General features: G+C 38.1%; 1 long non-coding RNA gene across 3 annotated transcripts in view; it reads left to right on the top strand.

Moving 5' to 3' along the window:
• Positions 1-2210: 2210 nt before the first annotated feature.
• Positions 2211-22314, top strand: part of LOC137862524 (uncharacterized) — a 39762-nt gene continuing 19658 nt past the window's right edge. For all 3 annotated transcript variants that reach the window (XR_011100365.1, XR_011100366.1, XR_011100364.1), the window contains exons 1-2: positions 2211-2348; positions 20103-20162. This is a non-coding gene — a long non-coding RNA (uncharacterized lncRNA). The remainder of the gene's footprint in view (positions 2349-20102; positions 20163-22314) is intronic.

Below are 22314 nucleotides of genomic sequence, written 5' to 3'. Positions count from 1 at the left end.
CCTTTAAGACAACTTGCTCCTCAGACAGAAATTCATAACAATTTCAAATGAACATTTTAATACACCAGTTTCTAAAATCCTTTCAGGCTAATTTTAATACAAATTCATCTTAGAATTGCTCATTACTGTTAGCTTTTATTTAAAAAGTAATGTCTTACCTTTCTGCTTTTACATAGAAAAGTTTTTTACTCTACATTAGTGATGCATTTTACTTACTGTATTTAAATGAGAGACACACTCCTTATTTATATTTGCCTATTGCAACCTACAGAACCCAATTTTTATTTAGAGAATAATTTCAAAACGCATTGTAAATTATATCCACATAGCAGCTACCTTTACCTGAGCAACAAGGGAAGAGAGTGCCTCAGGCAGAGGCATCCAGGCAGGCACAGGGAAATTTGGGTCTAGCAATATAAAATGAGAACACTGACAAAATGACCTTTTGTTGATGTTTTTGATGATGATTTAATAGCAACAGAGTCTTCTAGGCTTGTGTAAAATGAATTTGTCTTTAGGACTTAAAAAATAATTTTACAAATGATTTCTAACACACAGTTCACCGGGGAGTCTGGGATGAATGTGCTGTTTGTGTATTCTCGGAGTTTATCTGAACCATATTTGAAGTCCAGCTGCATTTCTCCCACTTTGTTGGATTCTGATTCAGGCAAGCTCCTAAGTATTTCCATTTAAGACAGAAACCATAATTAGATGCTTAAATACATTTTTAAATAAGTGTAGCATGGAGTCTTGTTCTCAGTGAAGCCGTTAGAGTCCTGGACCTTTAACATTTCTGTGGTTTCCAGTAGGAAAATAGTTATGCCAGTGCATGACCTTTGAGTCTTGTCTCTCATGTGGCTTTAGCTACCTGCCCTAATTGGCAGCTAACAACGCTCATCTTCCCAGGCCCTGACCTGTTTCCTTCCATTTATTCTTCATCTCTCAGCCTGCACACATCCTCTCCCAGCTGGATCATGACCCCCACCTCCAGCTGAGCAGCATCAGTTCAGTACCACCTAGCCCCATGCGTACAAGGGACTGCCACGGTCCCTTCAGAGCATCCTGACAGTAACATTTATCTCCTTTTCTTGGCCCACGCAGCTGGCAAATGCCATGTGCTAGGTCCCGATCCTCTCCCAATTTGTTTCAGCATGCTAACCATCCACCACCATCACCTTTTTACCTGCCAGAACTCAGGCAGCAAGCTTTGCTCGATAACCATGGGAGTGCTGGCAGGTCTTCTCTGTCCTTCCTTAGTTTTCTGTGCTGGGATAGTCTGCTTTTTTTTTTTTTGGCTAAGCATGGGTATGATCTCCTGTCCTCCCCTATTAAATAGCTACATTCCTAGTAATACACATATGAAACAAAGAGATCATGTGGAAAAAGTGCACACAAAAAAATTATGAAAAGTAAAAAAAGTTTATTCTATTGCTCTTACCAGTGTTATCATACAGCAGTGGTCACTAATGACGTCTGTTACAAATGTGCTTTTTGCCTCTATTCAATACCAATCCTAGGGAAATACCTTTGCCAATATTTTGAAAAAAAAAAAGAGGGCATCAGACCTTAGGTCTTTCTGATGTCCACCTGTGCCTGTCATTGCCATAAAGTTGCTTAACTATAGATTTTCAGTGCTAACAAAACTCCTTCTGTTCTCTCCAAGCAGATCAGATGTAACACGAGTGAGTCAGTTGTAGCGGTGTTAATTGAACAAAACAGAAACCCAAAATAGAACTATTTGAAGGAAATGCTGGATTGACATATGCTGTTTTCGTACATTTGTTGAACATTATTGAGCATTTCTAGTGCAGTAATCAGAGAGAAGGAAAATATCTGGGAGTGTTTATTTGATAGAGTTTACATTACACAGCCTGCAATACAACCAGAGCAGCATTTTGTGATCTTTCTGATCATCATTCACTTTCTTCCCCTCTTTGCTAAGGAACTTGTAATGATCAAAAATGACCACTGAGTGACCAGAAGCTGACATTTTTAAGTCTGTCTAATCAATAAGAAGCACTGTAGCAGTGAGAGTCCTCTCAGGGTGGATCAGAGGCTGTGGCAGAGGCTCTGTGCTCAGCAGAAGCTGCAGAGTAACTTTACAGCTGTAGCTTGCTCTGCCTGATGAGCTGAGCGAGCGAGGTGGTGGCCTTTCATTCCCCACACCATAAAGCCCTTCATCCCTCAGGCCCTGTTTCTTGGGATTTCATTTCAAGGAGAGCAGCTGAAGACATTTGCTCAAATCTACCTTGCTTAATCCCTGTTTGGCACAACTGAGATATCCAGTGACATTTCCACCTCCCTGCAGAACTGGAATGCTAAAGATCTAGATGGCTGGATGCATACAGGTGAAAATCAATACTGAAGTCAATGAAACTAAATCAGGACATAATTTGTGGAAATCAGTTTTAACTCTACTAAAGTTAGTGGAATTGCTGCCATTTCAACTATAAAGTAATCCTGCTAAAGCCATGGTGTAAAACATGGTCTTACTTGGTATAAAAATAACATTGGAATATGCTTACTTGCTGCTGCTTATACAGACACAATATTAATCACACGTTGCTTTGTGCCTTTGCTCAACAAGTAAACTTGCTGGGCTGGACAGTCCAAGACTTGGGTGAAGATAAATCCTTAAGAAAAACTCACATAAGCTGTACTTGATGAAATACACAATCAGGTTGAGCTGAAGTTTTCAGTTTTTCTCAAATAACCAAAAAGATAAAATCTATTCCCTTGGAAGGAAAGATTACTATTTAATGTTTTATTCTCCCCAGAAGTGATCAGCTGCCAAACCCCATTGCTGACCAGGCTGAACTACAAGAACTGAGCATGTTGAGCAGAGGGTCTGGTGAGCACTTACACTTGGTTAGTTAATATAGAATTAGTTAGTGAAGACAAGACTTTATGCTTTTTTTTTTTTTTTTTTTTTTTTTTAGTGGCTTAAGAGAAGTAGGTACATGGCCACAATTAATTGAATTTGCAGAAAGATGTAGTTCATATTCTTATCTGTGTTGGTACAGTAACATGCTGTAAAAACTATCTGCGGTTTCTGAGCATTCTCTTCTGCTGACTATTATGGGTGTGACTTGAAAGGCAGGGACACTTCCAAGGTGTTTGCAGTCCAAGTATCATCTCTAAATATAATATATTGCCAAGTTTGCCATAAATCTTCTGTACAACCATTTTCTCTTCTGTGCATCTCTTTCAGCTCTGATCTTTTGCCTGTCTGGTTTATGTAAGTTTAGCATTCTGCTGCAGGAATTAACCTTTATGACACATCTATAAAGTACCTACAATAAATGGGTGTTGATCTCAGTGGGGAACTTCAGACAGTGTCATCATGCAAATTAGAATTTAATCTGTAACACTTTTGACCCTGTTGTTATCAATGCTTCTATGCACCCAAAGAAAAACTAATAATGAAGAGAAACAGTTGTTGTACAAGAGACGTGAATACTTAAATAGCTGTCTGCTCTCTTTCATATTTTTAAGACTTAAAAGTTCATGGATTTTTTTCACTGCCTATGTTAAATGAAAGCATCTTTACTTGATATTCATCATTCTACAATGGCCATTTCATCACCTAGACAACATGAATAAAAGTTATTATTCTTAGTCATTAGTCACTCAGTCAGGAAAAAGAGAAAAATTGAACGTTTTAGAACATTTTACTTTTCTGTCATTTTAGAGTAAATGACACTCCTAAATGATGGCCAGTCAAACCTACAGAATCTATTAGTAACTTGATAATAAGTGTGAAGGGATGCTGGGACCCAAAGGAGTCTTAAAGTGGCATTTATCAGGCATGTCACATCATTGCTACTGGTAATAAAAGCATTTTTGTTTTATGCTGCAGCGTCTATAGAGAATAATATTTTTTGTGCTATACCTAAAAGTGATATTGCTACATTCATCACACTGTTTGATATGAAATAGCCTAAAAGCACTGGAAATTGGCTGTCATTATTTGTTTCTTCCTATTATTTTTTCCCCCTCCTAATCAAGGAACCTGCTACAGTGGTGAGAAGAGTTTTCCTTACCTAGAAATTAAGATACAAAGAGAGAAAACAATTTCTCCATCATAAGTCTAACCTTTTTTTTTTTCTTTTCTTCATAGCACTGCCTTAATGGGTTAGTGTCCTTTCAAGAAGAATATTTATGATCAACACATTTTGTTTTCTGATAGTAAAGTTCAGAGTGTTTGGTTTACTATCCTACTCTTCCTGGCAAAATCTTCATTGGCTATAGTGAAAATTCAGTGTGTTTGGGAACTGCAAGATGATAACTTTGTATGTTAGCATCTGAATGTTAAAAATCAGAAAGAAAGTGCAGTGAAAAACAAAACAAAATGAAAAACTGAGGCTTTCTTCTTTTCATCTGACTTCCTTGGTATGAGAAAGTTCCATCAGTTGCTTTCAATTGATGGGTCAACCAGTCACGGCCTTGTGCTCTGTATCTCCTGTACAGCTGCTACAAATTTGCATGGCAAAGCTTGTGCAATTTCCTATGAAACTGTAAGGCTAGGATAGGCAAATGCATCACAGGAGTTCACTTAATAGCAGAGAGGAAACAGAGCACATTCATCATATTGAATTCTTTCCCACTGATATTCATCATTTGCATGTAAAAATGCCATCTGATTTTTCTCCCTCATAAACCTGGTGTGATGTTTTCCTTTTTTCCTGTTGTTATTTTGGTTTGGATTTAAATCTGTCGCTTTTGTAAACTTACACTTTTTAAGCTCCACTGCATTCTGAATGTAGAAATGAATGGGATTTTGAAGGACTGGAGAAGTTAAAATACAATTTAAGTGTGCAGGTGCAACACAATGGATTTTATAATTAATTGAGCCTCTTCTGAGTGGTGGGGTTGCTCTTTGAAGGTAAATTCTGACCTGACCATTTTTTCCAGACCACAGAATTTGTCATATTGACTGACTGGTGAGATCTGGCATGCCTTATTAACAGTCTTCAGCAAAGCAATCCTCTCCTTGTCTGAAACATGGAGTCAGGCTAGACAGTTGGAACAGCTAGAGCAACCTTAACACTTCTGAGGGGCATGGTGGTGCCAATATTGTAAATAGCCCTCTGCTCTTCCTGCACATTAATCTTATTCCCTCTTTATACTGCACAGACATATCAGCTGACTCCGTGGGACATTTAGTCTTGTAAAAGTATGATGCTATGACAACTTAATTCAGGTTCTTAGAAGTTCATGCAGCCAGTCAATAAAGAAGGTATACCATGTAAAAATGCAGAAAAGTACTATAAATGTGGAAATGCAATGCTGTTAGTATGGATGACCGTATTTAAATTGAGCGAACAGGTTATGCCTTTCTTTTCCTGACTTTTTATATAATTATTGCTAGTTCTCTGCGCAGCAGTTAAGGACTTGCAGATGAAGCATGCTGCTGCTTTGAGGTCAGATATATCACTCGTAGAGTATAGTGATAAGAAGTGGCCCTTACCAAATAAATTAATTTGTAAATAACATTTACTGAACTCTAGAAGTCGCTGTATTAACCTGTTCAGCCTTTAAAAAGATATGATGTGCCTCAAACCACAGGCTGAAATACCCAACAGTTGCAACGAAGTGCATATCATTCTGCGAAATGAATGACAGGAATCATTTTCTTTTTGAATGCCTTTATAACTAAACACTCATATCACCCTGCACAAACTTTACTATTTCTATATCCTCTTTTCCTGACAGCAGTTCTTTTTGAAGCTGTTTCTGGCAGAGATCCATTTGTGTGGCCTTAGGGGGACTCCTGTGGGTTATGGGTGCTGTTTTCTGCCAGTGACTGTTTTCCCCAATCTTCCCTACCCCTTGCTCTGGTAGCATTTACTGATTTATTTCTGAAAAGATAATGCATACACTAGCAGACAGTTCTGCAATAATCATGTCTCAGCAGTTGTCTTTGGTCACCAGTAATGAGAAGAAAGGAACGAGCTAGAGAAAATGCTCTAATTAGTTCCTGTAGATCAGAACACTTCGCTGACAAAATAAGCCATGTGTCTTCACAGAGCTAATGTCATTGCACTAAAATGTTGGCTTTTCTAAGGAAAGAAATTGCAGTATGTTTTAAGGGACAAACCAAAATAATTCCATTATGAAAAACAAACAAACTGCAATAGTCTGAGGAGGGGTAGTTCAAGGTTTGTATCTGAAAATCTCAAAATCAAATATGCTCGTATTAATCTATTTATATGTATGTATTTATATTTATTTTATATTTATGTATTTATAGCTCATATTTAGTTTGTTGTGTGTGGTACTCCATGGATATTTTCAGACTGGGTATCTTCTACTGTTAGCAAAAATTTTTCTTTTGTCTTTACAGTCATCAATTTCTTGCTTGCTGCTTTCGAACATCACCCCCCCTCTTACTGCATTTGAACTGAGCAAAATGACCCACTTTTGCTTTTGTTAGTATTTGCATGGAAAGCTAGAGATGTTTGTAGAGAATCCATGAATTTATTCTACAACAAAACGCTGCTACTATTGCCAGCAAAGACAGTTTTTCTAGGTTAGCACAGTGAAATTTTACCAGGAGCAAGCCACAGATGTGTTGCAGTGAGACAGCTTGCCATTTGTTAGTGGAAACACTTTGCAGCTTCTAAAATATCACTTCTCTCAGGAGCTGCTGCCTCCCTCTCCACTGTATGTTTGTTCTGTTGGGTAAGGTAGGTGTGTGGATTGCTCACATCCATTGCATACACACGTCCCCCATACATATGCACTCACAACTTGTCTACTTATTCGCCCTCCAAACAGAAGGAAAGCAGAATAAGGACATTGTTCCTACCCTGATATTTCTTGGCCCGTGTTTATCATTTTACTCCAGGGCAGCATTCCCTTCACCTGGCCATAGGAATGCATGATAAGTTAAAGGTCTGTCTAGGCCAATGTTCCGTCTCTGACAGTCATCAGAAACTGATGGCTGGGGAGGAGTACAAGAAGGAGTACCTATGTGATTCTTCAGCCATTCTCAGTATGCGTACTAAGTTTTCAGTATGCCTAGGTGGATTTTGATTCCATTAATTTTCCAGACTTCTCTTAAACCACTCTAAACTTCTTGCACCCACAGTACCCTTTGACAAAAGGATTCACATACCATATGCCTGTTGTGTGAAGTATCATTTAGCTTTGTTCTAAGCCTGGATAAAAACTCTTCCTCTTCCTTTTTCCTTTTCCTTTTTCTTCCTCCCTTCCTTCCTTCCTCCCTCCCTTAACAGCTTGTAGCATTTCTGTGATCTCTCTCCTTTCCTCCCCCCTTTTAAAGTATCTTGATCTTTGTAGCGCTCCTCACTTCTCAACTCCAGCCTTCTCCAGCTCTTCTATCTGAAATAGCATCCTAGGAACATAAGATCCTCAGAAGAATATCTTGTTTAAGATATTTTACCCCTTTAGGACATTCTCCCTCCAATAGGACATAGATATTTAAATAACGAATGTGCAGTCTATATGTTTGAGGGTTGACATTTCACTAGGGCATGACAAATAAGATCAACTTGCTCTGTGCCAGGTTTTTTCTGCCATTGAATGCATAAGAATTCACTTCTTATCTTCCATTCAAAGACTATCCTGAGGCACTTCAGAAAAATTTATTGGGATGACTCAGCAGTAATAAAATATTGCAGGCTCAGATGCAAAGTCAAATACAAAAACATTTCAGCTTTAGCTAAAATCTTGGAAAGAGCATCCTAGCTTAGGAGCTGGACTAGGCAATGGGTACTGTCTATCCAATTACTAAGGTCTACTGTTTTTCCAGCTGCTTCCAGTAGTATATATGACATTGCTTTGAGCACAGACAATAGCTTGTGACACTTACAAGCCCATCTGGCGTATTTTGCTGGTTTATATCTTTGTAAATACTAATGAACTACTCTAGAGGCATTTATTTGGTGTTCCTTACATCCTGCTTTCCTCTGAACCCCAAGGATTTTGGAAACCTGTCACACACGTGAATGTGAAGTCTGCAGGAGCAGCAGTAAGTAGTCAGCTGTCAAAAGGGCTAGAGGAGTAGTTAGCTAGCAGGAGTGCACGTGGAAACTGCAAAGGAATCCACATAATGGGTAGCAAAGAGGAGAGAAACCAGAAGTCGAGAGTTGAATGCCTGAAAAGAAAAAGCATAAAAGTGCATATGAAAGCACTTAGCAACACGGAAATCATATCTTCAAGGCCACTGGAGGAAGGATACAGAAGTGAACCTTTATTTCATGCTTAGCACTCAGTGAATTCTTTGGATTCCTAGTTGTTATGAGAAATGCAAACAAGAAGACGAACTTGCACACAAAATAAAACCATGTAACTGGAGGGGAAGTTGTTAGGCTGTCTGTAACACAGAGAAGCTTAAAACTGCTGTTTTTTTTCATGATCACCTGAGTAGGACAGAAAAGCAGTCAGGAAGTGTCTAAAAAACCAGCAACTGTATCTTGTTTCACAACTCTGCCTTACAAAATATTCATTTACTCTTCAGTGAACCAATGGAAGGATATCTGGATTCATAAATTGATCATTCTCATTAAACTTTACTGATACCCTAAGCAGTTAAGCTGATGCAGATATAACAAAAAATATGGAGATCTGGAAGAAGGGTAGAGTGGGTATGTCTTAAGTTCTAGATTTATTACTAGATGTTTATAAACTACAAGGAAATGCTTCATAAATAAAAAGGAATTAAGGCTATCACTTGTAATTCATCAATTTATACTGATAACATCTCACTGTATTTATAACCCAGCCTTGCAGAGAGCATTTTATTCATTTGGTAGAGAGTAGCAGCAGATGCACTGTCTTCCATTAAAGCTGTGAGTGTTAAAATGTCACTCATCTTTAAAAAGCAAACTACTGAATGTTTTTCCACATTCACCAGTTTTCTGCAGTCATGTATTATTTGTGAAACTTAAGTGATGGCATTTCTGGGACAACCTTGCATGCAAGGAATTTGGCATTTCCATCTTCTAGAAGAGGCACATCTAGTGGTGACATTACCAATGATGCACAAAACAGCAATGATGAAGTAGGCATTACATTTTCTAGTCTAACTCTGAGTTTTTATGCTTTGAGAGGTACCTAGGTTTCTTCAGTTGTTTCTATAGCATCCTAGTGTTTGTGTATACAGTCTGTGTGTATGTAGTTCCAAATCAAAGCTGATGAAGGTGGGAGGAATATGGAAAGATGAAAGAGTTATGTTTGCAACAGAAGAGCTGGAAAGAAAATAATTTCATTTATCTGGACAGCTAGATTACAGTGGAAGGTGATATTTGATGGAAGACCCATGCAAATATCAGGTGAGAAAGCAATACGTTCTGGCAGCTATCGGAGATCTAGACAGAAAGATGCCTCTGAAAAGTAAAGTGAAATTGTGTAGCAGCAACATCTTCAGTATTTTCTGTAGAGTGGAGATGTGGCAGGTAAGACAGAACAGAAATTGGATGCTTTAGTGTAGCATTTCTAAAATCCATCTGGAACTGGAGAGCAGGGAGGGGAATTGTTAAACAGATTCCTTGCAGATCTACCAACCAGGTATTTGGGCCAAACATTGTGCAGCAAAAAAGACTACCATTTGTAGTGAATTCATTGTTTTTCTGTACTACTCAAAGCTTGAATAAGCAAGTAGTCAGCTGTAGCTCGCAGGGACAGTAAAGAAGTGAAAGAGAAGAGTATGACAGGTTGGGGTGGTAGGACTGAATACAGAATGGGAGGACATCATCTGAACTGAATTTGAAAGTAGTGCAGGCAACTGGGATGCAAACATGTCACCTCCCAGCCTCTGCACAAAGGAACTTACATGGTCAAAATCATCTGGTAATGCAGGAAAAAAAAAAAAAAAAAAAAAAAGTACCCTTATTACTGCAGAATGGTTTGAAGAGGCACAGTGTTATGACCTTCTAGCCTGGGGAGACTGATACTGGTATAGTAGCTCCATAACCATAGTTCCCACTGCTTCAGTCATTCTTGTATAAAAAATAAAGCAAGATCCATGATTATTTTCCTGGATAGCAGTTTCTATTGTAGTGGGAAAGCTTCTGTAAATTAATCATGCTTCAAAGACCTCATCACGTTGTTTAGTCCATTCTCCTAGGTAAGCAGTAGACTGTATAATGCAGTTCCTGCAGCTCACAAAGGATCCCAGAGCCTGCTTTCCTAATTGTAGGAAGAGGGCACTGTTTCTTTCAGTTCTAAGCATGCTTTGCTTTTTTTTTTTTGAGAAAGGAAAGGGCAGTATGAGTGAAATATCTAAGATATTTCCTCTGCCTCCTCCTCTGGAGGAGGATTTTTATCACACATAGGCATGCTTTGGATGGGATAAGAGAGAAATTCTCAGCCTTGCCCACATAGGCAAATATCAGCCATAGATTTAAGGGAGGAAGAATGTATCAAGCCTAGGTGCATTTTCTGGCATTTTAATTTTATCTCTACATAAATTTTTGGGTCCTTTGTAGGTAACTGTTTGCATGTACTCATCTGATTAACCCTTGAACAACTCTTACCTGCTAGTGCAGCCAGAAGGAGGATATTTTAGAGCAGCACTTTGCTTCAGTACTCTGCAGCTTAGGGATCAATTGGTAATGTAGATTTAAAATAATTTTTTAATTAATAATAAATATAAAATATAAAATAATTTTAAAAATAATCTTAATTGTAAATTAAGATCTAGGTCAGACTGTGCCATTAGATTATGTCCGGTTTTAGGAATTCAGAGATACAGTCTCAGAATATGCGAGTGTTTGAAAAACTGACTGTAAATATAGTGCCGCTTTCCATCCCAGTTTCCATCACTAGTCATCCAGGGTATTTGGTAATAGAAAGTCTGTCTGATATTCAGTTTTTTTCACTTTGCCCTTGAACCTCTCCTCCTTTGAAAAACAGTGTTAAGCAGAGGTTACTGACTAGCTTCTCTGTCAGGTGAGCTACCATGTTATTTACACCAATTTATCCTGCCCCACTGTCCATCTAAATCATCCCTGACTTAAAGATCACTGTTAAATAGTATCTTTTTATAACATGAAATAGGAATGATTGTTATCTGGCCAAGTGGAACAGAAATAAGATCCCACAGTTTGTGATAATAGCTTCGTAGTGTGTCCTGAGGGCTGCTGAGCAACTGCAGTGCTATTGATTTCAGGATATTGCATACAAGTTTTTAAGAAGTGTTATTGAATAGGATTTTCTCCTATTATTTGTTACAAGTACAATGTGAAGTACCCCACAGAAAGTCACAGTGGAAGGACAGCTAAGAAGGGAGGTGAATATGACTTGAGTCACTGTAATAGTGATGATGCCCACCTCGCACTTATGCAACCAGGTTGGTGTGAAACAGCCACAACAGTTTGCAGGTGGACCTCTCAATTTTGTTGTACGCCAGGTTCGTAGTCCTTTTACTCTTTTGTGAGATTCTTAATCCTGCAATTTAAAGGAAGTGAATTTCAGGCACGGACTTTAGCATTGCTTTCTAATAACTGTAAAATTGCCAGGTCCTTTGGCAATCGCCCAAGGGTCATGAACTACAACAAACCTTTGGAAAATATTGTTGTAAGTTCCAGATGCTCTTAGGAGTGTTTCCAACAGGCTTCAGTGATGAAGCCTGGAAACTTTCCAATGCTAGTAAATGCATCTAATTCCCTTAAGGTCCAATAGCTGCTGCAACCTCCCTTGGAGCCTTGAACAGTTAGCACACTGGACTTTTGTTGGGTAACTCAGACTTCTCTTTAGCAGAAAATCAGAATGTAATCATGTTAGCACTGAATTTTACATTAAAGCAATCCCAAAAATACTAGCAATCGCTTTAAGTTTGTGGAGCACATCTCTCAGAAATGAACTTGACTGAGTAACAAGAACTGTGTAAGAGTTGGATAACCCTTCCAGCTGCAGAGAACTCTGTAAGCAATTATTTTAAGCTGTTATTGGAAGATGAAAAAGCTGCTATAGTTGTTGAATGGTAACAGGTGGGGCTTTTTCTTACACAGCACTCTTTTTTTTTTTTTTTTCTGATCATCTGTATATTCAAATCTGATGCTTTAATGGTTTGTTTCACTGTTTTCTCTTTGTTCTTTTCGGCCCAGAGGTGTTTTATTTCATTTACTCACATTCTCTAATACTTTCCTATTATGCATTTCACATTATGATTATCAGTATTGTTTTGAATGGTTCATGATTAGAAAGATACTACAATTATTTTACCCACTGTTTCAGCTTGGATAGGTTACAGAGACAGATTGTTATTTTATATAATAGTAGGTTTTACATGTTAAATCCTTTCCTTTGACCAGTGGCATAAAACATTCAAAACTAATAGCTGTAAAAATATTTGGCTGCAGGCCCGTGACTGACTGCATTCTAGTTATAACAACAAGTTCACCTGCCCAGTCAAGGCAGGGCTTGGTACAGTAATATCAACTCTGACAGCTAAATACAGCTGGGCTATCTATTGGAAAAAAAAATAAAAAATAAAAAAAAAAATGAACAAACATCTGGTCAGCTTCAGAGCTTAGCTAAATTGCAGACTGCAATCTGAGGTTGTTTTTACTGGATGGGTCAATCTAAGAAGTTGCAGGTTTGTTTTTTTTACGTGTATGAGACCAATACGGTCTGTAGACGCTTCAACAATCATCTGGGGGATGAAAATTAGATTGCAAGTGTACCTGGACTTCTAGCTCTCTGCCCAATCCTGATTAACATGTTTTTTCATCCTGTTATCAGGGACATGAGAATACAATTTTTCCTCTTGGTCAGGCAGAGTACAACCCGTCCTACTCTGTGGGGTGTAGTCCCTAGGCTTGCACTGGTGGATTGGGACCTTGAACATCTGTGTAGACAAACCTCCAAATTTATAATCTATTAGAGCTCTTTTTCAGATCATGGGTTATGATCAGTTTTCTTTTGAAGTACTTTATCTCTCTGGATTACATGAGATTGTGGAGAGGTTTTCTTGCTTCAGTGTCTTTTCTTGCAGAATCTTCAGGACACTAAGATGATCTGGCTCTTGTCTCATCCTCTAAAGCTAGATGTTATTTTAATCTTTCAATATAGGAGGACTCTCAAAATCAGTCTACACATTAAATGGTAGGAAAGGAAATGATGAAAACTTAATTCCATTAGCATAATAATTTAACAATTTTTACCTTTACCTGCTTCTAATAACTTAGTGTAACTTCAGTTATTAGACTTTCAAGCAATGTGCTCTGCCTGGAATTTATGGTTTTAAATATGGACAGGCTTCAAAATGCTGTGGTAGATTGTATCAACAAAGTTTTTCATCACACAAACTCTAAATTTTTTGTGTAAAAGTATTTATTTTTTCTTGCAAATTTTCTTCAGTTTGTGGTGACTGTAATGTCACCATCTGTTCAAGAAGAAACAGAATAAGGTGCCAGCTCAGATATGTCAGAGAGATTAAAGCCCTGTAATGTTTCAAAGTTTCATGTTATGATAAATCTATTTGGTTTCTCTATGCTGTTTATTGTTTATAGTCAGTATTCTCAACTGTAAGAGTCATATGTTAGAAACTCAAGCTTGACTGGATACTTGGGGCAAAATCTTGGCTTCAGACTGTGTTTTTTTTTTTTTTGTTGTTGTTTGTTTGTTTTTGTTTTTTCCTTTCTGACTTCAATTTGCGGTGTTTCTGAACTTCACTCCAAATATTACATACTTATTTTGGGCCTGCTTTATAAAATACTTCAGTTCAGAACAAACATTACCTGAGCAGACCAAGCCATATTCTGCCCAGTCCTGCGTTTCAGCTGTAGCAATCACCAATCTTTGATGATTCAGCAAGAGTGATGCTTCTACGTTATCCATGTCTAAGACAGTCTATCAGAGATTAGATTATGCTAGGTGTAAACTATACACCTGGCACAGCTGGCACATGCAGTTTTCAAGTTCAAGTTTTTTGATCACACAATTGCACCTTCACTTTATCAAGTGCATTTTGTGTGGATTTTGGCCCTTTTGAAAATTAAATATGAACAGGCTTTTCTACAAAGAAAAAGTTTCTGCTGCTATTATTAAAATATGTATAATGGGAGATACAGCTTAGAGAGTTTCCTTTTTATATAAAGGGATATTTGCCAAACAGATTGCATAGGAAGCAATGATCACCAGAGCTATATCCAAGCTACTTGTTTCTGTGAAATTATCCAACACGACTGGATGTCTCCTTTGGAAAAAAATAAAATAAAATAAAATAATGGGCAGGGTGGACCAGGTCCAGCTACATTTTAACAGGATTCTCTTCTTTCTCTTCTGGTGTTCAGATCCATTAATCTGTATAATCTTCTGGTTCTAGACTCTTCTCGTCATTCAATGTCCAAAGTACATACAAAATTTCATCTGCCATGATAAGGCCTCTCCTCTGACAGTAAGGATTAGATGAATTCTTTCCCGTGTAGGTCTCCAGAGTTTGTCACAATGTTAAATTTCAAATGACAGAAAACAGTGAAACTGTGATAAAGGTGATACTTGCATCAACAAGGAGTTCTGCCATATCCCTGCATCTCAGGAAGATCTCCAGGGCCTCTGGCTTCAGAGTATTATTAGGATCTTTCCTATTCTGCCCTATATAGAGCTTCAGAACAAGAGGCAATGGACACAAACTGAAGCACAATAGGTTCCACCTAAACATAAGGATCTAAAGTAGATTCTCCTGCCAGCATGGAGCTAGTGGAGCTACGGCACGTCCAGAAGTAAGCGTAGACATCAGAACAGGGTGTGAAGGTCTGACGGAGGAACTGTTCAGCCTTGCAGATATTTTTAGATGCCTGAATGTCTCATTTAGTATGACTTCTAGAAATGCTCTTGGGGAGATTTACATAATAGTTCACTTCTGTGTGCAGAAGGAACATTTCTCAAGATTAATGTTCCAGCATTAGAAGCAGTGCTGGTACTGAGTACCTGATGAAGACAGCCAGTGAAAAGGTTAGTGTTTTCTCAGATTATTCCAAGACTCTTCCAGAGCTGTTTTCTTACCTTGTCTTCTGAAGCTGTCACTGCTGGAGAGAAGGATCTGACCATTTTGAATATGAAAGCCTATTCTAAATACTAACACTATAAAAATAGAAAAGACACAGGAAAAGAAATGGACTCCCACTTCTAACAAAGATAAACAGAGTACGTAACAGTAAGGACCTCAGTAGAAGTTATTGTGGATTGTCATTCTCCTTTGATGCAGTTTGAATTTAAGTTTTAAATTCAAAAGAGATTTTACTCTAGCAAAATTGCCCAGCACTGACTAGTATGAAGATCTGACTCTGGCATAGCTAGATAATAAATCTGTTTAATTTAACTCTAACATAAATTAGCCATCAGATTCATACATGCATGTAAACACAGTAATATTCCTTCAGGCAACAAGGCCAATTTGTGAGTGCTATCTAGGTGAGAAATGGATGTATCTTGACAGCAAACATACGGTATTAAAACAGTTCTTCCTTTTGTGTATAAAACATTCAGCAACTGTGTGCAAGAAGCCTGATGTACTTTAATTAGACATATTTTTGGAGAAATAGTTATGTTTTAGAATACACTGTCTTACTTTGGAGAGAAATCATTGCAACTTAAATGATCATTTTTTCTAGCTGGACAATACGATTAACACACTCCTTGTGAAAAGCAGCAGCTGGGATTCAAACAGCTTGTATGGCTTGGAGGGCAGGAATGCTCCTGAGATACTGCATCGCAGAACACTCTCAGTTCAGCGACTGACTGTCAGTTTAATACAGTTCCTGTATTAAGGCAAGCAAACAAGCTAAAACAAACAAACAACAACAAAAACAAACCAGAAACAATACTAATAAATAAAGTGCAAGTCTGTTTGAGTTTTGGTATTTTAAGTTCAATCTGAAACCTAATTCATGACAATATGCTTCAATAGTTTACATTAATTGCAGTACTAAAATCTCTGGATACTTTAGTGCCTCTACAAAATGAAAATAGGAGATAATAATCTTCAAAGTCCCTAAGGCTACTTTTTTTTTTTTTTTTTAAGCATGTTTAACCCAGAACTTAGCTAGCAGAAGGAAATGGGTGAAAAAGGCTTTAGGCATATTTAAGAAAACCTAAAATTCATAGTTACAAATCTCATGCAACGGGCAGGACTGGGTGATATATACAACCCTGTCAAAATCCTTTTTTACACTGAGTGAAACAGAGGCCTCTGGGCGTGTGAGCTCAAGTGCGTGAAGAAGTGAGAAAATGTTTCTTGAACAGTTTGGTTGTTTCATAACCTGTTGAGTTTGTTCTTTTAGTTCACTTTAGGGTAGGATACCTACAGCTGTCTAAGGAACAAAGTGATGGGTGATTAAAAATTATAGAGTGGTTATAGGGAAGACAAGATCTGAGGTCAGACCTCTACATTTTAAAATAATGTTGTCTCCTGTCATGCTGTCAGTCATATTTCTATTAATGGTTGGTACCTAAAACCAGAAGGACTGAGTATGAAATATAATGGTGTAAACCAATTTTTCTCTGATGTAAAAAGGGGGGAATTAATGTTTGACCCCTGCGAGCTGACTGGCATATGTCTGGAAGTATGAGATTTAGTTGAACAGATGGTAGTACACATTACTGCTTTAGAATTGTGATTAATCATTATAAATGTTCTAGGTCCTTTAAAAGAATGACTAGAGCATCTGGCTATCCACACTGAAACAGTATACACCCACCTGACAGGAATCCATCTCCTTAACGTAGATGATACTTGTATTTCTGTTAATTACTTCGCATCTTTATGCTTCAGCTGAATGGACAACTCCTGGCACATTCTTTTAAATAAGGCAGATTCATTTTGAAGTTAGGTTACATTTAGTTTCTATTTACTGTTGAATTTTGGCATCAACAGGACGCATGAAGCAAACAAAAAATGTAACCTTAACCCACCAGTTTTCAAGAAGCCCAGAGATGAAATTTTTAGACTAGGAAAATGCAGCCTGTTGTTGGGGTGCCTTCTTCACTAAGTCATCAGATCAGTGAGGAACCCCATCGCAGCAATTTATGGGCAAGTGCACTGACATTAGTCCTAATGTGGTCAGACTGCTCACCGTCTCTTTGCAAAGTGGCTCTCGTGTTACATGTACCTAGAACCCAACTTTGTCTGCTGCTTGGCTGCAATTCCCTGCTTTTCTTGTATGTCATCCTACCACTTTTGGCCACCCACAAGGTGTCTTCGAAGTATTTCATATGCAGGTGCTTGGCAAGTGCCTAACAACTTGCCTGTGATTTTCTGAGTGACCCAGCATGAATCAGGAGGAGCTGGCTAATGCCACTCAACCCTTCTGCTGGGCTCGTACTTTTCAGATCTTGTCCTTGGATGGTTATGAGCATGGTGATTTATTTGCCTCAAATAGATATTTTATTTTTTAGTCCTCTATATTTATCCACATTCTGTCATTTAGTTCCATCTGCTGTACATGGAAAATTGAGTCTTTATTTTAGAATCCAGTTCTGCAAACTGCTGTCAGCTTAAGGCTTTGAGAGATTCACAGCGCTTAAAGCTGGACAGGAACCTTGTTTTCAGTCTGGTCTCCCCAGTGCATGCCTCAATTCATTTGTGTCCTCCAATTGCATATTGCGAGCTGATCTCTAAAGCACACAGCAGTTTTGCAGGAGATGTTCAGTGCTTTGCGGGATGGGGAGATTCCTGTGAAGTGCTCTGAGGTTCCTCTGCTTGGGAAACTTTCAGTCATGCTTAAAGAAGTAAGTGATGAGACCAGCCTGAGGCTGAATGATAGCTTTCAGGTCAGTAGCCAAAGTTGCAAAACAAGTAACGTAGTCTTGACAGATAAATATCTGTTATAGGCTTCTAAACATGTCTTCATTTGCTAGAAGTCACATTAAAAGCCAAAGATACTTGGACAAGCCAGCTTGCTGTTTGTTCAACAGCTTTTGTTCAACAGACCGGTGGATTAATACTCTCTATCATTTTCATATGACTCTAAAAGGCTTACAGAAACAAACTTACTTCAGAGGATTACCCTCTTGTTTCTGTGCATTTATAAATGCCATCTGTTCCTATCTAAGAGCTGGGTGTTATGGTAACCTGAGTCTTTTAAAATTGAGCTAATTGCAAATCTCATGCCCGTAGTCGTGGATCACACATACATGTGGGTGCATAATGCTGGCATGAGCACGGTGACAGGGAACAATCCAGAATCCAGCAAGCCTTTGGGTCAACTTTCCTGACACAGCATGCACAGAGAGGGCTGGTAGGAAGGAAGGAGGTCAGTCTCCTTCACAAGAAATGCAAGGGAATCGAGGAATTTTGCTTGTAATACTACAACATGCCCAGAGGCCAGGCAACAAGGGCTTTGCTCTTTTGGGAGCATAAACCCAGATCTGGGGAAAAGATGAGGGTGGAGTGAAAGCATCCATGCTGCAAATACTTTTTCTGTATAAAATTTAACATACATTGTGGGTGTTTTCGTGATACACTGGCTGATTCAATGTGAAGGTGTCACCTGTCTGGTTTACTCCATCTGTAGAAAGAAAAGCTCATGATTATTGCAGCCATGGAGTGAATTTGAGTCATCATGTGCACAGCTCCTTGTGCATTTACCAAACTTCTTAGGTTATTCTTCATAGAAAAAAAAATGGTGTATGTAATAGACATCGTCTCAAATGACTTTTGCTCTTAAAAATGTCTTTTGGTATATGAGCATGTAGATATAATAAAAGTTAATAATACGATTTCATAAAGTTAGACAGGTGCACAACCGCATTCCCCACAGGTGACTGCTGTATGAACTGGTATCCTGCTACTGTTTTCTCCGCTGTGCATCCATTAATTATAGATCAATTATTCAATTCTTTAAGAACTCAGGTGATGCCTGGGCTACTGAGTTGTGAAATTAAAGCAATGCCACAGTGAACAGGGAAGAACATGCATTTACTATACCAGTATTATCCTGTGATGCTGATATCCCTGGGATAAAAGCATTATTCTTCAATCAATAATTAATCCAGTTCATATGGCTGTCCCTTTTCTCCACACTGCTTCTAACTCTCCTTGCATAATGCCTATCAAGATCTCCTTTCTGAGTAACAATCTTTCCACATATTTTTAATGGCACAATCAAAATATGAGAGCCAAATGCCTATTGTTGTCCTAGGCATTATTCACTGTGCTCTACATTTTTCCTAAATGAAGCACAGCACAATTAGCAAAAAACAACTGCTTTACAAAACAAATCTTGTAGTTCAGTAAACTTTAGCCACTGAGGATCTGCTCAACAAATAAAGTATTAATTTGCCATTTGACATACTCGAAAAAATGTCAAACCAAAATGAGAGAGATGGCTTCTCAGCTGCTGGGACCAGGATTAGCACTCTCCAGCACATTGTTCATTGTGCAGTCAGTCTCTAGCTTACAATTTCACAGAGGTTCCTGTAACATTTTGCTGGATAAGTCAGTTCCTCTTTACCTTCAGGGAGTGAAATTTCAGATGACAAGTCTTTTGTTAGTAAAAATTGTTTGCTGTTGAAAAATGTTCTGTAGCGTAAGAATGTGAATAAAATCGAAAGCAAATATTTACTCAAAATAAAAATATGCTAACAAATAATGATAATGGTTGTCTTTTCATTGCCTTACCCTTTGTTCTCTCATTTACATCAATCAAGTTAAGCAGTTAAGTAAATTACAGGAAAAAATATCTAACACCAGCTTTTTTTACATGGGGGAGAAAGGTGATTAACAAAACAGCAGATATTTGAAAATATAGTGATGTTTTCTTAAAGAATATTGTACTCAATACCTATCAACTGCTGTATTATCTTTAACGTTGTAGTTATATGCAGTGCTTGTATAGATGGGGAGGGTTGGTGTGTTATGTTTACTTCAGGGCTGAAAATGGTCTCTCTCTTACCCCTTTGTTGCATTAGCCTCTTGCAAGAACAACTTGTGTTCTTGTAACCCTGAGAAGCATGGCACTAATACCTAAAAAACATGGTTAATTTTTAACTTGCTAGATTATCTGGAATTCTGAGTTGAATAAAGCAGAGCTGCGGCCTGAAAGAAGTATTTGTGAATCAAGCTAATGTAGAAATGGAAATGCTTATCTGGACTTTCTGATTTGTTTGTTTGTTTCTGTTTCATTTTTCAGGGAGGAAATCATGACCTTCCGTGATGGGAAAAGTTGTCTTCTCTCATGTGGTCTGGGAAGGTGTGAAATATATAATTTGAAAGCCCATAGTGCTTCTTTTCCTTTTCTAGCATTATAAACGGCAAGCATACTTAAGGAAAGTCACATAGTACTGATGTTTGAATCATGCAAGTACTGATGTTTTAGCCTGTTCTTGATTGTGGGCTTTTTTTGTTTTGTTTTGTTTTTTGTTTTGTTTTGTTTTGTTTTTGATATACATGATTTAGCATAGGGTTATTGTAGAGACTTTTTTAATGGGAATTCTGTAACATTTAAAGAAGTTGTGCTGAAACATTAGTTTGCTAACTAGAAATGAAAAGGATGAAACTTCCCTTAGTTTGTTTCAAAAGCCTCAACTTACACTTCTTTGCCAGTTTCTTCAGAAAAGTACTTCTCAGGTATTATAGCTGCTGAAGGATGGTGACATGGTGCAGTGCGCTGGTGGCTATTCATTCATTGACAAGCTGCCTGCTTTTGGCACTAGATTTATATGGCCATTTAAAGAGAGAAAATTCAGCTCCTGTAGACTGGACAAGAGCATCATAATGTATTATTTCTTCATCTAATGGAAATGTCCCGGTCAACCCTACCTTCTGCCCAAGAAATTCTCCACCTTTGAAGGATGGGTGTGTTTTATACAGGTTAAATCCAAAAGAAAAAAACATATCTTCATAATGTTTTTTTTTTTTTTTTTTGGTTTGGTTGGTTGGTTGGTTGGTTGTGGGTTTTTTTTGATTTCTTATATTATGTATCTGCTCTAGGTCCAACCCCACTTGCAAGAGCAGACTTGTTCATCACCACCAATGACCATACTAAAGGGTCACGTGTGAAACTCTCATCAAGCCCAGTCCCCTTCAGGTTTCAAATCCACATCTTCTGGAGACATCTTCAACCCATCTGTGCCAGAAGGCATAATGAACCTATGGATGAGTTTGCCCAGTTCCACTCCCAAGCCCAGGATTTATCTTGCAGCACAGACACAGCAGATTCACCTTGGCTGTGAACTTGGTTATTTAGGAGCCAGGGATTGCAGTCCTAGAAAAGCTGTATCCCTGGGCCCCAGCCTAGCAGTCCTTTTAATGGGGCCAATAATATCAGCTTTAAGACCAGCTGGAGCAGTCTAGATGAACTAGTTAGTAGAAAGTATTATTAATAGACTTTTTTTTTCTGACAGCAAAAACAAGATTGACACTTCTCACTGTTATATATTAAATGAGGTGTGTTTTTTTTTTCCTTTTTCATGAGTTGGAATAGCATTAGAAAACACATTTCCTGATCGTTTTTTCCTTTCTTTCTAGCATCAGAATACATCACTTCAGGGACTGTGTATTATTTACTGAATTGCTTCTGTTTGTCTCCTACAGCTACTTTGTCAGCAGTCAGGGATCCAGCCTGTACCATTTTTCCAGTCCACGTCTCAGATGCACATGGTGCTGAGTCCTGCCCAGACGCTCTTGCACATTTTTCCCTGAAGTTTAATGCTACAGTTGTTCAAATGAGTAATACTCATAGCAAGAGGGGAAGGTCTTGAGAAAGAAATCCAGACAAAAAGCAGGCTCACCTCAAATATTGAAAACAGTTGGAAAAGAATTTGATTTCCATTTAGAGGGCACTTCTGCTTTGCCAGTTCTGGAGTGCAACGTGCGGTAATAAGAGATGATTATGCTGCACAATAGCCTGAGTATAGTCATTGAAGCAGGTTGAAATTAAAAAAGGTTTCTTCACATAAGGCATGATGTAATGATTTCTGTCACGCTTACAGACATAAATGAAAATAGCAATTCATTACACACCAAAACTAAGCAAATAGTTGAGGCTGCAGGTTGTGCATAAGCAATAAAACCAAAGCCAATATAAGGACCCAGAGGCTGAGTGCATTTTCTACCTTATTTATTACCTTTGATCTAGACTAGAATAGGCTAGACTAGAAATAACTATCCACCTGCTCTGAGCACCCTGCCAATTATTTCAATCTACAAAACCAAAATGCAATATGAACAGCTCACTGCTTCAAGCAAAGTGCAATACCCATTCAGATATTCCCGCCCCTCCTTCTCCAGCAATACTTTAATTCATTTCTCTCTCTCCCAGTGCCAGGTCACAAGGATGAACGTTGCAAGCACTGCTGATAGATGCAATAATAAACTATTCTTTTCTTTTCCTTGTTTTCAAT

The sequence above is a fragment of the Anas acuta genome, chromosome 11, assembly GCF_963932015.1.
Source record: "Anas acuta chromosome 11, bAnaAcu1.1, whole genome shotgun sequence".
Classification (NCBI taxonomy): domain Eukaryota; kingdom Metazoa; phylum Chordata; class Aves; order Anseriformes; family Anatidae; genus Anas; species Anas acuta.
This window is presented reverse-complemented; position numbering and strand designations above follow the sequence as displayed.